The following is a 15034-nucleotide window of genomic DNA, read 5'->3' as shown; positions in this document are numbered from 1 at the left end:
TGAAATTTGCATCAACAATTGAGATGGTTTTTTCCTCTATGTGGCAGTGTTCCTCGATCAGCAGGTTCCTTAAAGCAAAAGTGAAAATTTATAATACATTCAAGGCATGTCATAAAGACTTATAGTGTTTTAACTGTATCAAAACTGGAGTCTCCCATAAAAATATCCACAATTACAACTGCAAACACAACATGAAAAACTAATATGCAAGCATTTCTGATGTAGAATTAACATTACACACTCAAATTTCAAAGCAACAACTCTTAAAATAATCCTGCTATCACAACAGTCTCCAGAGTTTTGTGAATGAATTTGGCACAGAAATAAGATTGAAAAGGTAAAAAAAAAATGAATATAACAGATAACTTCTAGATAACAGACTCAAATCAGCATTAGACATCAGCAAAACCATAAAGACATACAGGAGGAATCAAGAGTGATCCTGACAACCTCTTAACAGGAAGACAAATGCACAGAGCGGGGGTGGGGGGGACCCCAAAGTGGAGCAGGTGGACAGCAGGAGGCTTGTATACCAACCCTGGAGACTCCTGCATCCTCACCAAGGACTACCAGTACAGGCACCAAGAGCTATATCCCAACTACCAAAGAGACCACGGGGAATTGGACTGCCATCGTAGGGCAATAACTCCGTCCTCACAGGCCAAGATCTCCTACATGGGATGGAAGATGCCCAGATCCTTCCTCACTGGATCTAATGTAATTGGAACAATAGCCAGGAGCCCTAAGCAGTCCGCAGAAAGAGAAGAATAGTGAATGCCCTTCAAACTTCAAGAAGGGAGCTTTCTCTGCTCCATACTTAGTTCCAGCTTTGGATCCCCATCCTCTCTTGCAATGATCATCAAGGTCGCTCCGGAGCCACTTCCCCCAAAAATTAGATTAGATAATCAGAGAAAAACAAGGAAAGCTTAGAACCAGACAGGAAAAGGTCAGCTAGGACTCACATATACCTTACTAGGTAGGACACAAAGATAAGTTAGTCCTCACTAAGCTATTGAAGATTTCTCTGTACACCCCTCCTAAAAGTGTTCTGTACCTCAACTGTTGACATATGGCTTGTTAGAGTTATAAGCCAGTTTAGACTATCTAAAATCTGCCAAGTTCAGTAAAAATTATGCTTCAACACTATAAACTGCTAAATACTAAAATGAAAATAGACATGAGACAGCTGAATAGTACCCTATAGCCATTTTAAGGTGTATAGCAGCCAGCTGTGTATAAACTAAAATAGAAATGTCAATGAAGTAATCACAGGATGTGGTTAAAAACCTGCATCTTCTAACATACTGGTTACTCAATACCATGTCAATTAACTCCATAATGTTGTAAATTATGGTTGATGTTATGTTGTGTCTTTAATTGATCGGGATGATATTCTGCCAGCTCTACATATTGACGAGAGATGGTCTCCCCAAGAAACTGTTGAATTTATATGGACAATAAGATGCTGGACTCTATATGCATGGTACATGCTTGCAATGAAAGAATCTTGACTGGATTTTTCTATTACTGCAACAAGGTGGAGGAATCCACCCTGGGGGGAAGGTATAAGGAGGGGTTGGGGGAATCCCAGAGCCTTTGAAATTGTGTCACAAAATGAAATGCAATTTAAAAAGGTAAAATAAATGAAATAGCTCATATAAATACTATTTACCCAGACTCCTATATAAAGCAGCACTATATTTGATACATAGGAGTCAGCCACAACAAACCATGTTTAAGTCATTTCAGATTGGTGGTTAATGATGTGGGAATCCCACATGCAGATCCTCAGCCAGGCACAGCACTGGCTGCTGCAGGTATGTGAAGCATCAACCAGCAGATGCAAGGCTCCTCTCCCTCTCTCTAATGCTAATTTTCAAATAAGTAAATGAATAAATCATTTTAAATCAGTTTTAAGTCTTGAGTTGGGTTCTGGTTCAAATCAGAAAGAAGCAAAATCATACTATAACCAAAGTAAATTTTGCTAGTAGTATAATAGGTACTGCCTGTTTCTATTAGTGTGCATACTACTTGCAATAGTATGTACTTATAGAGCCCTGAGATTTTAACATAAGCTGCTCATACGCCTTGCAGATACTCATATTAATGACTAAATCAGCTCTGCAAGGAGGGTACCTGATATCTGAGATGCCTAGTACCCAAATGGGAGACCAGGATGAAGCTTGTGTGCTCTGCCTCAGCCCTGATTGTTTCAGCTATCCTAGGAGGAAAACAGTACACAGATCTCTGTCCCGGGAGAAGCTCTGTGGTCTTGCAGACTTTTGTGGAATGAACCAGCATCTAGTTCATTTTCCTTGTCTCTTTTGATAAATTTCTTTGTCTTTCTCTCAGTAATTCTGTGTTCCCTGGTGTCTAACTTTAGAGCATAAAAGGAATTAAGAAAATATTTTATCAGTGAAAAAATCCTGAAGTGTTAAATGGTGTATCATTACTTCTAAGGAAAACACAAGGCAACATTTCCGCTAGATTATAACAAAACACTTTCATCAGTCAACCAATACTTACTATATTCTAGGTTTGCTTTAGTTTTGATTCATTTAATATAGTATTATTGACTTATTAACATTGGGCTCAGAGTCGATAGCACTGTAATTAATGCCAAAACAAAATTTATCTGACACAAATACATTCTCTTTAAAAAAGAAAAACCATAGTATCCTGCTTACGCGTAGGACAGTGCAAGACATTTCAGTACTATGCTTGGGCATCACAGTAAGTAGCTAATTAACTAACGACCACCAAAATGTGGCGCAATACATACTGTGTATTAGACACTTGCTTATACAATGAGAACTGAAACTTATTTCGCCCTGCTCAATCTCAGCTGGAAATGTATGCTTAATAAATCACTAGTTAGCACTGATGTTATATTACAAATGTTACCAAGCAGAATTTTTTTTTTTAAACAGAAAGTAAAAATTAGCCAGGAATACCCTTCATTAATTTACTAATGAAGCATCAAACTGTTGTATTTTATTGCCCTTTATGATAAAAAACATGAGCTACAGAAATAGTTCATAATTGAAATTTCTGAGGCTGGCACTGTGGTATATAGTATGTTAAGCCTCTGCCTGTGACACCAGCATTCCATATGGGTGCTTGTTTAAGACCTGGCTGCTCCCAGGTCTCCAACAAAGCTCCCTGCTAATGCAGCCTGGAAAGCAGCACAAGAGTGCTTAGGTAGATGGGCTCCTGCACCCAACTGGGAGCTCTGAAAACAGCTCTGGGATTCTGATTTCAGTCTCACATGTATTCAGGCTTGCATAGCTTTAGACACGAACAGGAGAACACCATTCACTCATGATGTTTACCTTAAATGTGAAAATGCTTTTAAAAAAGAATCACAGGACAATAAGGGCAACAAACAAAAATGATAAGGGCTATGAAAAAAATATAAAAGATAGAATAGGGAAAGGGGTTTCACATGTTTTAATTAGGTAGCCAGGGAATGATACTTTGAAGGCAACAATGCAAATGGTAAGATCTCATGAAGCTATTGGAATGACTCAGGTATAAGTGGTAATGGATTACACCAGAATAATAGTGGGGAGTGTGGAGAAAAACAGTCTGTAAACCAACCAAATGGGAAAAAAAAAAAGATTCTTTGCATGATATACAACAGATAGTGGAATAACATCCAAGACTTACTGAGAGCTTCAGATACTCAAACAACAAACAAACAACTCCATTAAGAAGTGGATGAAGGACATGAGCAGGAATTTGTCAAAAGGATAAATTCAAATGGCTGGCAGACTTATGAAAAAGCACTCAGGCTCCATAGCCATTAGAGAAATGCAAATACAAACCACACTGAGGTCCCACATCACTCCAGTGAGAAAGACCTACACACAGAAATCTACTAATACCACCTCTCATAAGAATGAGGGAAAAGGCACACCTGCTCCACATTGGTGGGAAGAGTACCTTGTCCAGCCACTATGGAAATCAGTATGGAGAGTGCTTTGCCAAGTGGAAACCGATCTGCCACATGATTGAGTATCCCACTTCGGGGAACATATCCACATGAATTGAAATCTGAATATGAGAAAGTGGCCTGCATACCTATATTTACAGCAGCACAATCCACGATAGCAAAGAAATGCAAACAATCCAGATATCCTTTGAAAGTGGAATTGGTTATACAAAACAAAAACAATGTGGTGCATCTACTTTTTGGAATATCGCACAACAACTATAACAATGAACTTGAGCCATTTGTACCAATCTGCCATTTGTAAATACATACTATTATGATAGGTGAAATAGTCCAGTCTACCCCCAAAATAAATAATATGTTTTTCTGATGAGAAAAACTCACACAAAATACAAAAGAGAATAGAAATATGGGTAAAAAAGTATATACATATATTCTCATAGATGAATTTTACAATGGAGGAGAGCACACCAGTAATGTAAGATATGTTTTGGTTTGCGTCTCTACTCCCAACTGAAAGGAGGACTCCAAGTAAGGCTGTCAAGTACACCTTGACAGTCTGATACTAGATTCTATATCAATAGTTATAGCTACAATCCCATGATACACTTCAATAACAAACGATGCACTCATGACTGTTGCTAAAGAGTAATACTATTATAATATAGGAGAAAATGGAATGGGGGAGAATAAGGAGAGAGGAAGGAGGGCGGCTCTGGGAATCTCCAAATAAACACATAAAAAGAGGACAGAGACCATAAAAATGGTCAAAATACATTTATAAAATGAGTAAAAATGTTATTATTTGCCTCCCTGAATTCAATCAATCTTATTTTCAAAGAAGAAAGGCTAATGGTTAATGATAGCTCCTTGGTGGTGGAGGCAGGATCAAATCGTATCATCTAGAAGCTATTTGCACCTAAAGAGAGGTTGTAGGTCATGGAACAGTTGCCAAGAGGAGACAGATCGCTAGAGAGAGCAGGTTATAGAAGCAGAGTATGTCTCCAGTCTCTCTCTGATTCCTGGCCCACTCCATGATAAATGGTCTCTATACTGTTCTCCAACCTCACCAAGCCAGAACCCATGAGGCCACTCAATTTTGGACAGTGTATTTCCATCCCATTAGGCAAAATAAATCTTCTTTAATAAGAAGTTCCTCTCTAGCATTTTAAATGTCATAAAGCGCTGATGTCAAGTATAGCTTGAGAAGTCACCCTGATCAACTAGACAAATGAATCTTTAACTAAGACATGGAATACCTGAGCAGGAGCAATCAGCACAAAGGAGAAGTGTCAGCTTTATACATATTAGAGGTGGATGCACGCAAAATTGAATGGAACTAAATCCCCTGACCCAGTCAGATAGCATCAATTATGATCTAATTTAAGGTGATCTTACACTGAGGAATCACATGATAATGATAATATGATTTGTGTAATAGCTTAGAATGTCTAATATTACTTTCAACACTTTCTTGAGGAAAGTATTTAAGAACAAATAATATTTTATAAATGAATCATGAATTGTGAATATCCAGTGATCACAGAGACTGAACATGAAATATATGCTTAGGCTTTGAAGTCTAGCTTTCTTGCCATCCAGTGCAGCTTCTCATATAATCCTTGTCACTGGTGACATTTTATTTTATTTTCTTTATACATTTCAGTCATTATCGTAAGTTTTTCCCGAAGCTTCTTAATGTTTGCCTTTTTCACTGCAAAGATACTTGTTCAGTCTGGAGATATAACCATGATTCTCAACTAGTAATCCTAGATTAGATGACTAGTTCAGTTCATATTAAATACTGAAAAACATAAAAGCATACATAAAAATCTGTGACGTTTCTTTCAAATTATATGTCAGTGGTCTAAGTATTTAAAACAATGGTCAAAATGAGTAAATACTTCACAGTGAAAAATGCTGGATTCACTGAAATTTCATTATTTATCCCTATAATATTACCTAATTAAGAAAGTAACAATAAAAGAGCTAAAAGTTGTTAAGTGTTACCACTAAGAAACTTACTTTTTGCTTTTATATACATTTTCTTTCTTAAAGTTATGGAGTTCTCTCTCGGCAAACCGAGCTGCCCACTGAAAAATAACAAAAGATGGAGAAACATGCAGACAAATGTTAGATGAAAATGAGCATGAACATCCCAGAGCATACAAATATCACTGTCAATGTATGCATCCACTTTAACGAAATGCAGATAAAACATTTTGAATTGAAGGATCTTTTAGAAAAGGAAATATTTCAGGGAAGCAGATGGCATGGGCCTAAAACTGGAGATGACTTGTGCACTTGCCAATGAATGCTGCTCTCTGATGTGAGATGCAGGACTGTTTGATTAGTCAAGTAAGAGGCTAAGGGCAATGTGGGAGGATGCAAGCCTCAGGCAACTGCAACAGAGACTCAGAATCATTACACATGGCAGCTTTGCATAGTTGCCTCAAGGCGATCATCTCTACAGAAAATTCACTATGACTCTGTGAAACCATAAAGGACTAAAACAGTTCAGCAGCATGTGGCTAAATGCTATTTAAAAAAAAAAAATAGATGAAATTATCAATGCATGTTGCACTTGCTGTAAGTTCATGGCGCTGCATAAATCATATCCCATTTTATTCAGTAAGAGGTAAAGATAAAATCAAATGTTACAGAGAACAAAGCTTGCACAACCTAGTGAATATCAACAGCATGCAATAATCACAACTATTCATGTGGAAAGGTTAACCTCATTCTGAGAGATCTCCAGATCATCTGCAATCATTTTGTGAAACTTTGGACTGGGAAAACCATATGATTCACTAGGCTTATCACATAGGTAAAGTCACTTAATTTATAATTTATTACAAAGAAAAAGAAGTTAGTCTGCATTTTTAAAAAATAAAAGTAATTACTCTGATATTTATTAAAAACTGAACTGCATGGTAGAAATAGCTTGGACAAAGAGTAAACCACATAAATATTTACAAAATGAATCACTTATTTGCAAACCTTGCCATCATAAAAAAATAATTGTGTGTGAATATTATTCCTACATATAACAAATTTTTACTAAGAAATTATGCCAAAGATAATCACTAAAATAAACTATTGAACTATTGATATGTGGAACCAAAATTATTTGAAATTACAAGGGAAAGAATGAAAAAACAAACAGGTTAATTAAACATGACTTTTTAAAATAAATTATAAAATATTTGTTTCAAAAAATACCTGTAACACATTAAGAAACAAGGCTACAAAGTTCGGCTCTTTGCCATGGTCCTTGCCCACAATGATGGACATATGGTTGTTTATGTATTATGTATTATGGTAATAATATAGGGGAACCCAGTAGGGAAGGTAACTTGGGGAAGGGGTAAGGAAAATCCCAGGGACTATTGAATTGTAGCATAAAGTGATAATAATAATAATGAAAACAGTTTTAGAAAGGCAAAAATAAACCTGTAACACATTAAGAAATAAGGCTACAAAAATAGGATATAATGTACTCCACTTTTTGTGAAATGCTCATATGAGCTTTTGGTAATCTTCATGGCACCACAGGACTAGAGCCAACATCCCATATCAGAGTGCTTGGTTCAAGTCACAGTTACTCTAAGTGTCATACAGAGCTTCCTGCCAACGTGATCTAGAGGCGAGGAATGATGGCTCATTGCAACCACATAGGAGATTGCATGGGGAGTTCCTAGATCCTGGATACAATCAGATCTGGACACATTTTGTGGCCATTTTGGACAGTTAACCAGCCGATGGAAGAATGTTCAATGTCTCTCTTTGCATTCCCCTCTATCATTCAAATAAGTAAACAAATCTTAGAAATATTTTCAAAATGTGTGTAAATGCATGCTTTGTACATCATCTGAATTTGGGTTGCCATATTCATTTATGTGAGGAGGCAGATCGATGGAATAAACTCCTTATACTCTGCTTCACTTCCCAAATCCAACATGAGCTGGAACTGGGCCAGGGCAAAGATGGAAGTAAGGAAATTGAAGGAGCTGGATGCAGTTAGAGCAGTTCAACCGAAATACCCTGTGTGTGATGGAGGCATTCTAACTGGCACCCAAAATGCTAGGTCAGACAACTGCCCTGGTCTGAACTTTCAGTAAGTACATGCTATTTCTATTGGATGTGACAAACACTGCCTCACTGAGATCTAGAGGGCACACTTTCTATGTCTTTTAACATAAAGTCACACACACCAAATAATAAAATCAATGTAAAGTGATAGAAAATATACAAGACTTAGGCTCGGAAAGATCAGGATTGCAATCTCTGCTTTTCACTTCCTAATAACGTGACCTTGGGCTGTTGTCTCATCTATAAAATCTGAAATAATAAAATCTACTTCACAGTTATTAAGTAGACTTAATGGATGTTATTTCACAGTATTTTCAAGTATAGTGCCTAGAACACAAAAGGCACAAAAGTAGCCTCCTCCACCTCTGTGTCAGGGACTCCCCAAAAGACATCTCATAACCTCATGTAGTTCCTCTGCAGCACAGACCAGTGTTCACAATCACCCACTTCTTAATACGTAGTGAGTAATTCAATAAATATTTAAAGAACTCTGAATTTTAGAAGTAGAAGGGGCTTAGTTAGCACTTTATCCACCCTACTGTTTACAAATGATTAAAATGACTCAGAGAACTTTTTTTCTTTCATAAATAACAAGGGGCAATCCAATGCCCCAACAATGTGAATCTGTGACCATATCTGTAAATGCACATCACATCCTTCTGACCCTTGCAGACACTATAGGTTCCTTTCAAAATAGCAATGCGTTAAAACCAGACTGTATGGATTGGTCAATGTGTTCATTCTCACAAGAAGGGTAATTAAAATAAAGTGATCCTTTTACATAGCAATTTATTTTCTTCAATTTAGTTGCTCAGTATTATCTTCTAGAAGTAAAATCCTAAGTTGATTTATAAAAGTTAAAAAGCTATAAGGGAATTTGAAACTTACCCAAGTATCATTTGCATTTTTCTTCAAATAAATAATCTGAAAAACAGAATATTTTAAATGTATACTTTTTTATATAAAAACGTACCTATCATTTGCTTAGGAAATAACTCAAAAAGTCAAAACTATTTCAAACATCACTAACATCACTAACAACAACATTGATGCAAATTTTCATGTACACATCATGTATTATAGGAATATGTGAAGACAATTAAATATATAATTAATAAACTTCCACTTTAGGTTCTTCGGTCAATAATTTTCATTTGTGAAATCTAATGTACTTTTAAAACAAGGCAGGAGACATGATACCTAAGAAGTCTTGTGTCAAGCTCTTTGAAATCCTGAAACTGTTGAAACGTCTTAGCCACATGTGACATTCTAAACAAAAGTGTGCAACGGATGGAGAAATTCATTTTCTCTTTCAATTCAATTTCAACACTCAGGTGTTAGGACCTACATCTATGCATGTGCTTGCACACACATACACACATACCTAAACATGATTATAAAGAATGGTACATGCATGCAAGTGTGCACACACACACACCTGTACTTGACACACACCCCTGTACCTGATGATAAAGAGTGGTACACACATGCTCATGCGTGCACACACATATGTATACCTGGTAATACTGAATGTTCCACAGAGACACACACACCTATACCTGTTAATAATTAATGGTACATACATGTACGTGTGCACACACATACTTGTTCCTGGTTAATAATGAATGGTACATGCATTCATGTACACACACCTGCACCTGGTAATAATGAATGGTACACACATGTGCAAGCACACATCACACACACCTGTATTTGAAAGTAATCGATTGTTCTTTCCAATTCTTGTTCAAGGACTTTGATTCTCCAGCTAGGAAGAAAAATTATTTTGACATTAATGTATAAGCACAATACACAGGACACGCATAAAACATTATTTACATCAAGAGTTTTCTATTCTAGGGGGAAAAACTCCCAAAACTATACATATTGAGAAATAAACATGAGGAACTATCACGTTCTTTACAAAACATGATCTGATGTTAATATTCTAGTATTTAGGCACTCCTGAAACAAAGGTCATCCCAAGATTTAGACTGTGTGTGTATCTGCTTTAAGTATGATCACGGGAGGCTTATTCAGTCATCTGAAATCTTAATGTGATCATAGGAAATCAATGTCCTCTATTTGGCAAATGTTATTCATTACCTTTGCAAGATTAAAATGATGGGGACAGCACTGTGACAAGGTGGTCAAAGGCTGCTGTTGCATCACCCACATCTTGCATGGGCACTCATTTAAGTTCCAGCTGCCCCACATTATCAAGCTCCCTGCTAATGTGCCTGGGAACGCAGAGAAAAATGGCCTGCGTGTTTGGGCCCATGTAGGAGACCCACAGCAAGCTACTGGCTCCTTGTTTCATACTGTCCCACCCACAGCTGTGGTCATTGAGAATGAGTCAGCAGATAAAAGCTTCATTCATTCATTTTCTCTAATTGTTCCTTGCTCCATGTTTCTCCTCTTTTTCTGTTTGCTGCCTTTCAAACACATGAATCAATTAAAAAGACTAACAAGCTAAATCAGATAAAGTCCAACTTTGCTTTTTGTGTGATGCACAACTATTCATGTACAGCTGAACCTTGCCTTTTGTCTATAGCCTTTACATTATTTCCTTGGGTCAACTGAAGGAGGATCCAAGGTTAAAGCTGGACTTAAAGTCTTGTAAACAAAGCTGGCTCAGTGGCAAAATGGGATAAGTCTATGCCTGAGGCACCATAATCTCATATAGGCACCTCATTCAGATTACAGGAGCTCTACTTCTGGTCATGTGGCCAAGCTAATCTCTTTTATCTGTCTTTCTGTACCTCTAACTTTCAAATAAAATAAATAAATGAAAAGAGACTTTTAAACAGCCTAGTGTGATGGCTAAATCTTCACCTTGCAAATCATAGGGATCCTATATGGGCACCAGTTCCTATCTCAGCTGCTCCACTTCCGATCCAGCTTCCTACTTGTGGCCTGGAAAAGGAAGGTGGCTCAAATCCTTGGGACCCTACAACCATGTGGAAGACTCAGAAAGCTCCTGGATTTGGATCAGCTCAGCTCTGGCTATTGCAGCCACTTGTGTGATCCAGCCAATGAAAGATCTTTTCTCCTTCTATCTCCTCTCTGTAAATCTGCCTTTCCAAGAAAATGGAATAAATTTTTTAAAAAAATCTCATATATCTATCCAAATAATATTAACTGTGCATTTTCTCTGATTTTTTCTCGTGGTGAGCTTTTAGCTACTCTCCAACCCACAAAAGAAAAAGCATTTAATACCGATAGACGTTGATCGCTTCTGTTTCACACTTAAGAGTATCATCCACTTTGAAAAGATGATCTTCCTTCTTTAGTTGGCAATTTTCCTCTATCATTAATTCCCTTAAGCAAAATATTACATATTTCCCTTAATAACACATGATAAAACAATGAACTTTATTGCTTAACTATATCAAAATTGGTGATTCGCAAAAGTATTTTCGTACTTATCATTACAAACACAACATAAAACTGCTATATAAACATTCCTGGTGTAGTATTTAACATTATAAATTCAAATTTTAATGCAAACCATCTAAAATACTACTGCTATCACAACAGATGCCAAAGTTTTATGTAGGAATTTTATGTAGAAATTAGATTTAAAAGGTAAAAAAATGAAATTATGAGAAGGCATAACATTTATCCAGACTTCCTATATAAAGCAGCATTATATTTGTTACACAGGAGTCAGCCACAACAAACCATGTTTCAGTCATTTTAGATTGGTGGTTAATGATGTGGGAATCCCACATGCAGATCCTCAGCCAGGCACAGCACTGGCTGCTGCAGGAATGTGCAGTATCAACCAGCAGATGCAAGGTCCCTCTCCCTCTCTCTAATGCTGATTTTCAAATAAGAAAATGAATCATTTTAAATCAGTTTTAAGTCTTGAGTTGGCTTCTGGGTCTGATCAGAAAGTAACAAAATCATACTACACCTGAAGTAAATTATGTTAGTAGTGTAATCAGTACTATTTTTATTAGTGTGCATATTTCTTGCAATGATAAGTGGCTTTTGAAGCCCTGAGATTGTACCAGAATCTATATTTAGGACTTACATGTAATGATCTTGCTTAAAGACTGAAACAACACTACAAAAATATTACAATCCACTAAACAAATGTATATATATGTGCATTTGTTTAATGGATTGTAATATTTATATATATATATAGGAATCCAAGAAACTAAGTCAGGTCTTGTATCATGATAAATGCAGATAAATTCTTTTTTTTTTCTTTATATACATTTTATTTCTTACTTTGTTTACACAGTCGATTAGGGTGGGAAGTGTCCTGGATTAGGGAAAAGTAGATCAGACCATGGTTTCAAATTTTTTTCTACTTTCTGTGTCTTGGAAAACAGGGAGTGGGAGGGGAGTGACACCCATACTCTCAACTGCTTCAGCACCTGGGGATGGGGAATGGCCCTCCAATGCCATCCTAGGGTCCCCAGTGTGGCACAGGCTCAGCGGGTTCTGCTCCCTATTTACTAGGGAAATGCCAATAAAAACCACATTACCATTCCAGCAAATACCAGTGAGAATGGTCTACATTTGTCAATCTATCAACATGGCTGGCATGGATGTGGGAAGAATGGTACCCTGTCTCACCATTGGTGGGAATGCAACCTAGTGCCACCACTTTGTCAGTCAGTATGGAGAGTATTAGGACATCTGAAAGTGAATCTACCATATTGTACAGCTAGTCCAGTACCGAAAAAAAAAATCCAAATAATGTGAAAACTGCATATCAAAAAGTGACCTGCAACCCTATATTTATAGCAGCATGATCCACACAAGTGAAGGCATGGAAACAACCCAGATGCCTTTCAAAAGATGGATAAAGAAACGGTAGCAGATCTACTACATGGAATAATACTCAGACACCGAAATGAATCAAATTCTACCATTTCCTGCAAAATGGTCCCAGCTAGAGACCATTATTCTCAGTGAAATAAGTTAATCCCCAAAGAACAAACATCACATATTCTCTCTGATATGTCAACCTGCACGCAAAATCCCAGATCAATATTTAGGCAAACATGTACATACATATATTTAGCATTAAAGATAATTTCCAATATGCACCTCTTCTCCCTAGTAAGAGGACTCACAATGAAAATGTTAAATATATTTTGACCATAGCATACGAGATTTTCTAGCATTGTCTATACCTACAAAGCCAAGATATACTTAAATAGAAGAGTCATAGACTTGTGATTGTTGCTATAGGACACTGCTGTTATAATACAGTAGTTCAGAATGAGGTATGAAGCGGGAATCTCTGAGCCTATGGAACAGCATTATGAAAATACACTTAATTGGACATAGGTATCATGTCACCAGGTAATTTACACCAGGTAATTGGATCCACCCCTATATATACTGTCTGACCCAAACAACAGTGTGCAGTGCATGACTGTGATTGGATCCAGGTGCAGGGCTCACAGTGATTCTTTGATACTACACTATCCATCTATGTTGCATGAAAGTTTCTTTATATCAGAAAAAGCACATGTTCCTTTTGGTACTGGCTTATTTGCAGTGAGCATAATGGTCAATGGTTTGGGACCATTTTGTTGCAGACGGTAGAATTTCAGCCTTTCCAATGGGTGAATAGTATTCCACCCTAAAAAAAAAATGAATGAGCAAATCTATTTTTTTTTGCAAATCTAATCACAAATTAGAAACATTCAGTAATCACAGAAATTTGAGCATGTAATACATGACTCTGCTTTCAAAGGCTATTTTACTTTTCATCCAATGGAGCTGGCAATATGATTTTTATTACCTGCAAGTCGTCATGTCATTTCCTTGATATACTTCAGTCCTTATTGGGACTTCCTGTGGATGTGTCCCAATTTCATTTCCAAATTGCGTCCCTTCTGACTTCATAGGTATTTGTTCAGTCTGATGATTTTCAATATGTTCTAAAGGAAATTTTAGGTCATAACACAAGGAATATTTTAACTTACATACTAACATCTGAGGACAGAAGTTACCAAATTAATAAGTTAATAACAAAATTAACAAAATTAAACTGGCTCCAACGATAGAATATCTAATGCTTTTCAATAGTTTAAAGATCTAGGTCTACTATTCTAAATATTGTTTCATATTTTTGTATACAACCCTCAAAAACTTCCATTCAATCTAGCATCTATTATTCAACATAGAAGCTAAAATCCATGAAGAAAAAAGGCTTTTAAAAGTATTTTATTTCAATAGTCCCTTAAACTATTTCCATAACAATCAGTAATATCCATTTCATCTAGTAAAGAATTTGCCTCTCAATAGTATTATAGTTCTATTCAGCACTAACATTTAGGCATAAACGTGATATGGGTTATAAATCATACAAGAAATTTAGACCTTTTGGCTAATAAATACTCAGATGTCCTCCAGACTTAAACAAAACTATGCCTGAGAGAAAAGTATAAATTTTAACCTACCTTCAAATGCTAATTCATCTACAGTAATCTATAAAAATGAAAACTAACAATTCTAAATAATGTGAATGCTTCAAAAATAGGTGTATTATTTGATAATAGAATGTAGGAAAGATATATTTTTCCAAATGTGGCACTTATCATTACCCCAAACTTAATGAAAAGAGAAAATACAAAATCATATTAATAAGTAAAAAATTTTAATAATTACATGTAATGGGTATATAACTATTCTAAAATATTCATTATTTAAATGAAAATGCAAGGATATTTTAAGTAAATATCTTAAAAATAAATGACTGAATTCACACAAAACTATGTGTATCTGTACTTTTAAAAAACTTTTGCAACACATTTTAAAAGTTAAACTACTTATGCCACTGCTAAAAAAAATCATTTATTAAATTGATGTTGAGTATTATTTCTTTTTTTAAGATTTATTTATTTTTATTGCAAAGTCAGATATATAGAGAGGAGGAGAGACAGAGAAGAAGATCTTCTGTCTGATGATTCACTCCACAAGTGACTGCAACAGTCAGAGCTGAGCCAATCTGAA

General features: G+C 36.1%; 1 long non-coding RNA gene across 1 annotated transcript; it reads right to left on the bottom strand.

The window, feature by feature from the left end:
* Nucleotides 1-8935: 8935 nt before the first annotated feature.
* Nucleotides 8936-13903, bottom strand: LOC121156379. Its single transcript, XR_005883856.1, has 3 exons — nt 13821-13903; nt 9755-9815; nt 8936-8971 (listed from the first exon to the last, which is right to left on the bottom strand). It is a non-coding gene; the product is annotated as an uncharacterized LOC121156379 (long non-coding RNA).
* Between the last annotated feature and the right edge of the window lie 1131 nt (nt 13904-15034).

Source organism: Ochotona curzoniae, unplaced genomic scaffold, assembly GCF_017591425.1.
Source record: "Ochotona curzoniae isolate NIBS_2020 unplaced genomic scaffold, NIBS_Ocur_1.0 contig_342, whole genome shotgun sequence".
Lineage (NCBI taxonomy): Eukaryota > Metazoa > Chordata > Mammalia > Lagomorpha > Ochotonidae > Ochotona > Ochotona curzoniae.
Note: the sequence above shows the minus strand (reverse complement) of the source record. Positions and strands in the feature narration are given on the sequence as shown.